This window comes from Chrysochloris asiatica, unplaced genomic scaffold, assembly GCF_000296735.1.
Source record: "Chrysochloris asiatica unplaced genomic scaffold, ChrAsi1.0 scaffold00017, whole genome shotgun sequence".
NCBI lineage: Eukaryota > Metazoa > Chordata > Mammalia > Afrosoricida > Chrysochloridae > Chrysochloris > Chrysochloris asiatica.
In genome coordinates this window covers 28,412,374-28,423,869 of record NW_006408535.1, presented here as the reverse complement: position 1 = coordinate 28,423,869, position 11,496 = coordinate 28,412,374, and positions in this window count along the sequence as shown.

The window sequence follows — 11,496 nt, the reverse complement described above, 5'->3', positions numbered from 1 at the left end:
AACATTCTTATTAATGGAGAAAAGATAGAAGTTGTCAAGGACTTCATTCTTCTTGGATCAACTATCAACACTCATGGAAGCAGTAGTCAAGAGATCAGACGACGTATTGCATTGGGCAAATCTGCTGCACAGGAACTTTTTAAAGTGTTGAAGAGCAGAGATATAAGCTTGAGAACTAAGGTGTGCCTGACCCAAGTCATCGTATTTTCAATAACCTCATATGGATGCGAAAGCTGGACAGTGAATAAAGAAGATCGTAGATGAATTGATGCCTTTGAGTTGTGGTGTTGGAGGAGAATACTGAAAGTGCCATGGACTGCCAAAAGAACCAATAGATCTGTTTTGGAAGAAATGCAACCAGAGTGCTCCTTGGAGGCCAAGATGGCTAAGCTCCGTCTCTCATACTTTGGACATATTGTCAGGAAGGAACAATCGCTGGAGAAGGATGTCATGCTGGGTAAGATGAAGGCTCAGAGAAAAAGAGGAAGACCCCCAACGAGATGAATCAGCCAGGTGGCATCATTGATGGTGTTAAGTGTGGCAGCGGTAGTGAGATTGGCCCAGGATTGGACATTGTTTCGTTCTGCTGTGCATAGTGTCGCTATGAGTCGGTTCTGACTCGATGGCACCTGACAACAACAATTACATGATTGTGACTACCATGCCATATTATTGGACCATACACTGCTCTCTCTGCTTCTTATAAGGCTGAAGGACTCATCAATAAATGTGATTGTGGCCACCAGGTAGAAAAATCTTTGTGTCTAGAAGATAGCCGAATCCCCAGATGGTGCCCTCTGACTTCCTTGAGACTTGTTTTGTTTCCTGGAGTGCACTTTTGAGGCTATTCAAAATATCCTTTCAATACAGACTCTTTTTGGAGTTCTGATGTGGTGCTATAGGATAAGCATTGGACTGTTCACTGCAAATGCAGCAGTCCAGACCCACCAGTTGCTCCTTGGAAACCTGATACAGGGTCACTATAAGTCAGAACTGACTTGACAGCCCTTAACAACAACAACAACAACAACAACACAGGCTCTTTTTAGTTTTCATTTTAAAAAATAATCTGGCATCTCATGAGTTAGACACTGAAACAGCTGTTGGGGATTTATAACAAAGAGGAGCAGAGTAGGAATGTTATTAAATGCTAAAAGCGGGTTCTGACTCATAGTGACCCTGGATAGGGTTTCTGAGGAACTGCTGGTAGGTTTGAACCATTGGCCTTTCAGTTAGCAGTCAAGTGCTTACTTATTTACAGTGCCACACGAGGGATGTTGTTGTTATTAAGTGCCGTGGAGTCGGTTCTGACTCATAGTGACCCTGGATAGGGTTTCTGAGGAACTGCTGGTAGGTTTGAACCATTGGCCTTTCAGTTAGCAGTCAAGTGCTTACTTATTTACAGTGCCACACGAGGGATGTTGTTGTTATGTACCATCGAGCTGGTTCCGACTCATAGCGACCCTGTGTAGGATTTCCAAGTTTTTCTTAAATATTTGTGAGAGCAGAAAGCCTCATCTTTCTCCCATGGAGCAGCTGGTGAGCTCAAACTGCTGAGGTTCAGTGCTTATCCTATGGAGACCAGGGATAGAAACTCAGATAACCAATTATGAGATTGTGACTACTATGCCATATTATTTAATTTGCTTTGGGGGGGATGAAGAATTAACTCTACTCAATTTAACCTTTGTCCCTTGTTCCTGAGAGGTAACCTCTGAACCTTTGGAATTTCCCAAATAATTAGCGTGTCTTTGTCATTCATGGAGCGCCCCAGTTCACACTTAATAACTTAATGCTAATGAAATGACAAGGGGTAGAAGTGACCTTACACAAAAGGTCCCTCACAGATATCAACTGGAGGTGGAAAGGAGGGCTGGAGCTAGAAGTTGGTGTCCTGAAGAGGTAATAAGAACAATCGAATTGGAAGCCATCTATCTAATCAGAAGATAGTATCCTTTCCAGATTGAGGCTGATGTCTGAAGTCTTAGGCAGACTTGCCAATCAAGAAAAACTCTTGCGAATAGATGAAGTTTTGCTTAATTCAAGGTAGTTTGGGTCAGAAGAAATCATTGAATTTACTATACACTTTTATTGCATTAAACCCTTCACCATCCTCTCATTCTCTCCAAACAGAAATGGCATTCATTCCTTTATTCAAAAGAGACATTGAAAACCTATGAAATGCCAGTCACTGGTTACTAGGGACAAACCTATAGTAATATAATGAAGGGACATTGTATAATACTAGGGACATTATAGTAGTATAAAGAAGAAAGCTGCAGTTCCTGCCTATGTAGATCTTACAGTCCAATGGGTAGGCATAAATCAAACAATTACACAAGTAACTATTTAAATTTCAATTATGGTAAGTTTAATGAAGATTTTCAGGATGATGTCGCATAGTCAAGAGAGTCAAAGGAGACTTGAGGAAATTAAAAATAAACTGAGACTTGAAAGATGAGCATGAGATACATATAGGAGGTGGGCTTGCTAGGGATGGGGGATGCAAAGAGAAGACTTTCGGTCAGAGGGAGCAAAATATGCACATGTCTTGGGTATAGAAGAAGCTTTTCACTTGTTGTTAAATGCAGTCGAGTTGGTTCTGACTTATAACAAACCTATATAGGGTTACTAACATGCAGCTGGTGAGTTTGAGCCTCCGACCTCATGGTTCAAACTGAGCTTGCAGTCCAGTACAAAAAGATCAGTACTTATGGCATTTTTGGGTTTTAGGGTGAGATGCAGGGAGAGATAAAGTTGGGAAGGTAGTTTTGCCAATACAGGAAATAACTTAATGAGAAATAACTGCTTTGGCTGCTGGCTAGGTTGCTAGCTAAAATACACACCACTGTCCAGTGAAATTGGAACTTCAGATCAACAAAGAATTATATTTTAGTATATATTCATCTCAATCAGAAAATGGAATTCTTGTTGTTAAGTGCCATTGAGTCAGTTCCGACTCATAGCAACCCTATGCACAACAGAACAAAGCACTACCCCATCCTGTGCCATCACTTCAATTGTTATATTTTAGCTCATTGTTGCTGCCACTGTGTCGATCCATTTATTTGGGGGTCTCCCTGTTTTTTGCTGACTCTCCACTTTACCAAGCATGATGTCCTCCAGGGACTGGTTCCTCCTGATAATATAACCCAAGTATGAGAGATGAAGTCTCATCATCCTAACTTCTAATGAGCATTCTGGCTGCACGTTTTCCAACACAGATTTGTTTGTTCTTCTGGCAGTCCAGGGTACTTTTAATATTCTTCTCCAATACCATAACTCAATTGCATCAATTCTTCTAGTCTTCCTTGTTCATTGTCCAACTTTAACATGCATGTGAAGCAATTGAAAATACCATGGCTTGATTCAGGCATACCTTAGCCCTTAAATTGATATCTTGACTTCTTAACACTTTGAAGAGGTATTTTGCAGCTGATGTGCCTAATGCAATATGTTGTTTGATTTCTAGACTGCTGCCTCCGTGAGCATTGATTCTGGATCCAAGGAAAATGAAGTCTTTGACAACTTCAATCCATTCTCCATTTATCATGATGCTACTCATTGGTCCAGTTGTGAGGATTTTTGTTTTCTTTACATTAAGTTACAATCCATACTGAAGGCTTTGATCTTCATCAGGAAGTATTTTAAGTCCTCTTCACTTCTAGCAAGCAAGGTTGTTGTTGTTACATGCCGTCAAGTCGGTTCTGACCCATAGCAACCCTGTATAGGGTTTCCAAAGAGCAGCTGGTGAGCTTGAACCACCGACCTTGCAGTTCAAATGGCTTTGCAGTCTGGCACATTAACCTACAGTGCCACACCAGGACTCCAAGCAAGGTTGTAGCATCTGCATATTGCAGTTGTGAGTCTTCCACCAATCCTGATGCCATGTTCTCTTTATATAACCCAGTTTCTTGTATTATGTGCTCAGCATACTGATTGAATAAGTATTGTAAAAGGATGGACACAACTCTGGTGCATACCTTTCCTGATTTTAAACCATTCAGTATCCTCTCATTTTGTTCTAACAACTGCTTCATGGTCTATGTTCAGGTTCCTCATAAACACAATGAACTGTCCTGTAATACCCATTCTTCACAATGTTATCCATAGTTTGTTATGATCCATACAGTCAAAAGCCTTTGCATAGTCAATGAAGCACAAGGAAACATTAGTCTACCATTCATCTATCAGTTTGTTGTACTGTGATAGCTTGCATGTTGCTTTTATTTTTTTTAATTTTTATTGTGAATTATGTGATAGTTTACATGGGAGAACATTAGCTTTACATTCATTCTATCATATATTGATCCATTGCCATGATTTCAATCCCCTCCATGCATCTTCAAACAACCAAAGGGTATACCCCACAAGCCTGCCCCTCAGTCATCAGCACAGCCCTTCTCCCTCTCTTGGTCTAGAGTCCCCAGCCGTTCCATCTCTCCATGTCATCATCTCTGCCTCCATCTCTGGTGTCAGAGATTTCTCTGGGTGGGGTCCCGCACTCCATTCTTCTCCCTTGATGATCGCAGGGACCTCCGCTCCTGGACTGCAAAGTCAACCACTCCATTCCTTTTGCTATAAAACATCTACCTTTACATTTCCAAACCTCAAAGTCAGTCCTGATAGTAATTATTCACTATTGTACCACAACAGTCCTATCCCCACCTCCTTTCATCAGCCCTGCCCAGATAGATTAGATGCTACTCAGTGGAGATTCTACATTCCTCCTCACCCTCTGGATCTAGGCTTCCTCTTGAAAGCTTGTAAGCCAGTTACTTCTTGCCTTAGTAGCGCCACCATTTTGGGTAACCAATGTCCAAGTTGCCTATCCTTGTCTACCCTGTGTACCAAGGGGGTGGGAATGATCCTCGCTGTAAAGATTTGTTCCCTCTTTTGAGCTACTGCATCCATAGGTGTAGGTCAAGTTCATCAAATTGTTTCAGATTACTCTTTTTTTCCCTCTTCTTTCTTCTTCTAGTTGAGTTCTGATGATCCAGCCATTGAAGCCAGGTCAAGTGGGTATTATTTGCAAGTGTGGGTGTTCTTGTGCATATGCCCTCTCTTCTTATCAGCTAGATGTTTCACTCTCCAGTCTAGTCCTCTGTGGCTATGTCACTGACTCTGGGCCCAAGAGTCCCCAGGTCTTGTCACACTGCTGGCCAACCAGGTCTCCACCCGGGTTCACAGGAGTCTATTGAACGTGATTGGACTTAGCTCACAGCTTCATTGCTGTTTTTCCCTCACTTCCCCTTATGGGTGACCAACTGATCACCAGTCAGACAGCATGCCTGCTCGTGTATTCCCCTTGAGTCTTAGTCTTGGAAGGGGGTTTGCCCTGAGGGGACCCAACCACTTGCCTTGATGTCTCCTGGGCGAGCAACTTGCTTGTTCTTGTAGTAGTGAGTTGAACTGCTGTTACTGTTTTTTTGGGGTTTTTGGGTTTGTTTGTTTGTTTTCCTGTTGGTCTTTCTTTCAGGAAGTATCTTCTGTTCTTCTAGCCACTCCAGGCTGGTCTGCTTGTCCTTTCATGTGGAAATTTCCAACCTCAGAAGATTCTGGATGGGGTTCAGGATTCCACCTATGGTCTTATGCAATGCAGAGGCTCCACAGGAAGCTTCCTTCACTGGGCACATTGCAGCCCCATTTTAGGTATTCTAATCTCTGGTGTGGTGCTGTGGGCTAATGCATTAGACTGCAAAGTCATTTGAACTGCAAAGTCAGTGGTTCAAGCTCACCAGCTGCTCCTTGGAAACCCTATACAGGGTCACTATGGGTCAGAATCAACTCAACGGTACTTAACAACAACAACAACAATCAGTTATAGGTAGAAGATGGACTTATAAGCTTTCTATGGTGATATTTCTGATATTCTCCCCCTCAAGTGTCTAATTTACAATGGTATGCAAGGGAAACCAAGATCCAAAAGACAGCCAAGCATCTTAACATTATTTCCCCCCTTTTACCCATTCAAACCATGCCCCAATCCCTATATCCCAGAGCCCTGTTGTTCCAAGGTTGTGCATACATCATTATTGACCTCTGTCCCACTTAGCCCATTGCATGTTGCTTTGATGCTGGAATTTATACCACTGGTATTTTATATGCCAGCATGGTTACCCAGGGTGGACAGGTTTCAGTGCAGTAAATATGCTTCAAATCTGTTCTTGAGATGATTTCTAAATTCAGGTGAGATATAATCAAGGTCATATTTTACCTGTTGTGGACTTGTTTTACTTTTCTTCAGCTTCAGCCTGAATTTGCCTACAAATAATTCATGGTTCACAGTTGGTCCCTGGTATTGTTTTGACAGATGATACTTAGTTTTTCCAGTATCTCTTCCCACAGATGTAGTCAATTTGACTCCTGTGTATTCCTCTGATGAGGTTGATGTGTATAGTTATCTTTTATGTTGTTTCAAACAGATATTTGAAATGAATAAGTTGTTGGTCTTGCAAAATTCTATTATGCAATCTCCAATATCATTTCTATCACCAAGGTCATATTTTCCATCTATCGATCCTTCCTCTTTGTTTCCAACAAATCACCAGTAATTTTCAATACATCTTGATTTCATGATTGATCAATTTCAGACTGAAGAAGTTGGTAAAATTCTTCAATTTAATTATCACTGGCTTTTTTTTTTTTATTGGAAAGTTAAGTGCTGTCAAGTCAGTTCCAACTCATAGTGACCCCATACAGGGTTTCTGAGGAGTGACTGGTGGCTTTGAACCACTGACCTTGTGGTTCACAGGTCAATGCTTATCCTAGAGTGCCACAAAAATTTGAGTAATAGTGACATTAAATGGTCTTCTTTGTTGTTTTTGGTGCTGTTGTTAAGTGTCACTGAATCGGATCTGATTCATATCAATCCTGTATATGGTTTCTGAGGCTGTAAATTTTGAGGGGAGCAGGAAACTTCATCCTTATCCTGAGGAGTGGCTGGCAGGCTCAAATGGCCAAAGCTGTTGTTCTCAGTCCAGTGCTTATCCTGTAGATATTTAAACTGAGGAGGTGGGAGCAAGTCATTACATGTGGTTTTGTGACAGTGAAAGACCTGCTAGAATTAGAGCCTCTGGATGCCTGATTTTATCTGCTCTCAGATATGCATCCAACTCATGGCAACTCCATGCACAGTAATGACATTTCATGTTGTAAGCATATGGTCTTCCTTGTAGGTGTATGAATATTATTCTATCACAAACAGCACTGTACTTCAAGACAGATCTTGAAATATTCTTTTTGACAATGAATGTAACAATATTCCTCTTGAATCTTTTGTTCCCAGCATAGTGATAGTGGTGGTGGTGTGCCACGGAGTCAGTTCTGACTCATAGCAACCCTCTGTAGGGTTTCCAAGGATGTAAATCTTTACGGGAGCAGAAAGTCTCATCTTTCTCCCATGGAGTAGCTGGTGGATTTGAACTGCTGATCAACTCTTAACCCACTAAACTACCAGGTTCCCAGCATGGCCAATACTGGTCCATTTCGGCTCACTAATACCTCAGATGTTGATATTATGTTGTTGTTGTTGATAAGTTGTTGATAAGTGCTATCTAGCCAGTTCTGACTCATAACAACCTGTTATAGGGTTTCTGAGGAGCATTTGGTGAGTTTGAATCACCAACCTTGCAGTTCAAACCTACCTTGCAGCCAGTTGTTTATCCTATGGCACCACACCAAGACTCCATTGATCTTTATATGTTCCATTTAATTTCTGACAACTTCCAATTTTCCTAGATTCATATTTCATACATTCCATGTTCTGATTATTAGTGGATGTTTACAGCTATTTTGCCTTATTTTGAGTTGTTCCCCATCAGTAAATAAGGTCCCAAAAGCTTTGTTCCATTCATATCATTATGGTCAGCTCTACTTAGAGGTGTCCTGGTGTGGCGCTGTGGGTTAATGCACCAGACTGCAAAGCCGGTTGAACTGCAAGCTCACCAGCTGCTCCTCAGAAACCCTATACAGGGTCGCTATGGGTCGGAACTAACTCGAGGCCACTTAACAAGAACAACAACTTTGAAGAGGCAGCTCTTTCTCAGTCGTATTTTAGTGCCTTCCAACTGTAGTGGCTCATCTTCTGGCACTATAACTGGCAACATTCTCCTGTTATCCATAATTCTTTCATCTTCCAACAATATATGTGACTATGTCCCACAGATATTCATAAGATTTTCCAGTGGCTAAACATTCAAAAGTAGTCTTCCTCTCCTTCTTCCTAGTCTGTCTTAGTCTGGAAGCTCTGCTGAAACCTGTCCACCATGGGTGGCCATGCTGTATTTAAAATACTAGTGACATAGCTTCCAGCATCACAGAAACATGAAAGTCACCACAGTCTGACAAATTGACAGCCAGGTGGAGGGAACATGGAATGGATGAAGTTTAAATCTAGAAAAATTGGAAGTCATCAAAAATGAAATGAAATGCATAAAGATCAATATCCTAAGCTGAAATGGACTGGTATTGGCCATTTAAAAATCGGACAGTCATATGGTTTTCTATGCTGGAAATGACAACTTGTAAAGGAATGATATCTCATTCATCATCAAACAGAACATTTTAAGATGTTGACAGGATGACATCAATACACCTACAAGGAAAACCAGTTAGTATCACTATTATTCAAATTTCCACACCAACCAATAAAGTCAATGATGATGAGATTGAAGAATTCTGCCACATTCTTCAGCCTGAAATTAATCAAACATGCAGTCAAGATTCATTGATAATTACTGGTGATTGGAATGCAAAAATTGGAAACAAAAAGAAGGATCAGTAGCTGAAAATATGACCTTGGTGATAGAAATGATGCTGGAGAGTCCATGATAGAATTTTGCAAAACCAACAAATTATTCATTGCAAATACTTTTTTCACCAGCACAAACACTGATGATATACATGTACTCCATCAGATGGAATACACAGGGATCAAATTGACTATATCTGTGGAAAGAGACACTGGGAAAATTCAATAGCATCAGCAAAAACAAGGCCAGCAGCAGACTATGGATCGATCAGTCCTCTATTACTCATATTCAAGTTCAGGCTGAAGCTGAAGAAAATTAAAGCAAGTCTAGGAGTGACAAAATATGACCTTGAGTATGTCACACCTGAATTTAGAGACTATCTCAAAAACAGATTTCATGCATTAGACACTAATGACCAAAGACCAGAGGAGTTGTAGGATGATATCAAGAACATCATACATGAAGAAAACAAAAGGTTATTTAAAAGACACAGAAGACCAAAATGAATGTCAAAAGAGACTCTGAAACTTGCTCTTAATCTTACAGAAGCTAAGGCAACTGGAAGAAATAATGACATAAAATAGTTGGAAAGAAGATTTTAAAGAGCAGCTCAAGAAGACAAAGTCAAATCTTATAATGTATGTACAAAGACCATTATGTGAAAAAGAATGTGGCATCAGGATTGGAGGAAAGTTCATTAACAACTTGCAATATACAGGTGACACAAACTTGCTTGCTGGAAGTGAAGAAGACTTGAAATATTTACTGATGAAGATCAAAGACTACAACCTTCAATATAGACTGCACCTCAATCCTTACAACTGGACCAATAAACATCATGATAAATGGAGAAAAGCTTGAAATTGTCAACTATTTCATTTTGCTTAGGCCCACAATCAACATGGAAGTGGCAGTCAAGAAATAAAACAACATATTGCATTGGGTAAACCTGCTGCAAAAGACCTCTTTAAAGTATTAAAAAGCAAATATGTCAGTTTGAGGACTAAGGTGCATCTGACCCAAGCCTTGGTATTTTCAACCGTCACATATGCATGTCAAAGTTGGACAATGAATAATGAACACTGTTGAAGAATTGGAGCATTTGAATTATGGTATTGGCAAAGAATATTAAAAGTATTATGGACTTCAAGAAGAACAAACAAAACTATTTTGGAAGAAATGCAGCCAGAATTCTCTTAGAAGCAAGGATGATAAGATTTTATCTTTGGTCCTTTGGACATGCTGTCAGGAAGGACTGAAGAAGAACATCACGCTTATCAAAGTGGAGGGTCAACAAAAAAGAGGAAGACCCCAAATGACACCATGGTAGCACAACAGGCACAAACATAACAATTATGAGGATGGTGCAGAACCAGACAGTGTTTAGTTCTGTAGTGCATGAGGTCAATATGAGTCAGAACTGACTCAATGGCATCTAACAGCAACAACAATGCAACTCAAGTAGGAACTCTGGTGGCACAGTGGTTAAGATCAATTCTAATTTACCTACATGTTCTGTATTTTTATTTGCTAAATCTGGAAGTCCTAGCTACTTGGGGATCAGTGCCCCCCTGAGACACTCTCATGGAATATGCCTCAGCGATAGACCATGCCCCGGAGTTGTTCCAAGTGATGGGTGAAGACACTGGGTATATCTATCAACCTACTTCCATTCATCATTGGCTGAGAACTCCCAGGCACCCCCTGCTCTGGCCAGCCCAGGTCTTCGGATATAATCACAGGGCTCTGCCTGAAAACGCTGTGTCTAGGGTAGTGAGGGAAAATGGAAAGGGCAGCAGCAGTGTCTGCTACAATAGTCCCTATCATAGATGCCCCATGTTGTCCTTAGCTTTCTTTTGCCCAACTTGCATAAGGGTTTATTAGCTCAGATGTGCTTAAGACAAAGTAAATATGGGTCCATGAAGGGACACAAATGGCTTATGTGATACATATAATTACACCCATTTTCTTGAGGCAGCAGCCCCCTCAACGTGGCCCAGAGACTAAGCATGGTCATCTGTCCCATTCACTCAATATCATTCATGACAACAATCTTATACTACAACCAGTCCATGCATTAACCATGCAACTCATTTAAAGTGAAGTGCTTCAATCATGCTGTGCTCCAGGAAACAGAAGATGACCACGAGAAGAGAGGAAATAGGAACTGTCCCTATTAGTCCTGTTCCATCAGTAGTAACGGGTACTCATGGGAAGTGTAGATGGTGACTCAAGTAGGAACCCTGGATTGTACATGCAAAAATGGTTGAAATGGCAAATTTTTTTGTTGTATTTATAAAATACAAATAATAATAATAACTGTTCCTGTAGATAGGCAACTTAGGGGGCAGTGAAGTTATGTTAATGAGAGAGGAACAACTCAGAAAGGAGGGTGAGAATTGTTGCACAATAAAAATGTCATCAATGTCACCGAATTGTAAATGTAGGAACTGTTGAGTTGGTATGTGTTCCACTGTGCATATTCTCAATAACAACCAAGAATAAATAAATTACATATGTGTATGTTGTTGTTAAGTGCCGTTGAGTCAATTCTGACCCATAGAGACCCTGTGTAGGGTTTCCAAGGAGCTGCTGGTGAGCTTGAACCACCGATCTTGTAGTTCAAACAACTTACATATATATATATATATGTGTGTGTGTGTGTGTGTGTGTGTGTGTGTGTATATATGTATGTATATATATATGTGTGTGTGTGTATATAAGTGTATATACAACTTATGTA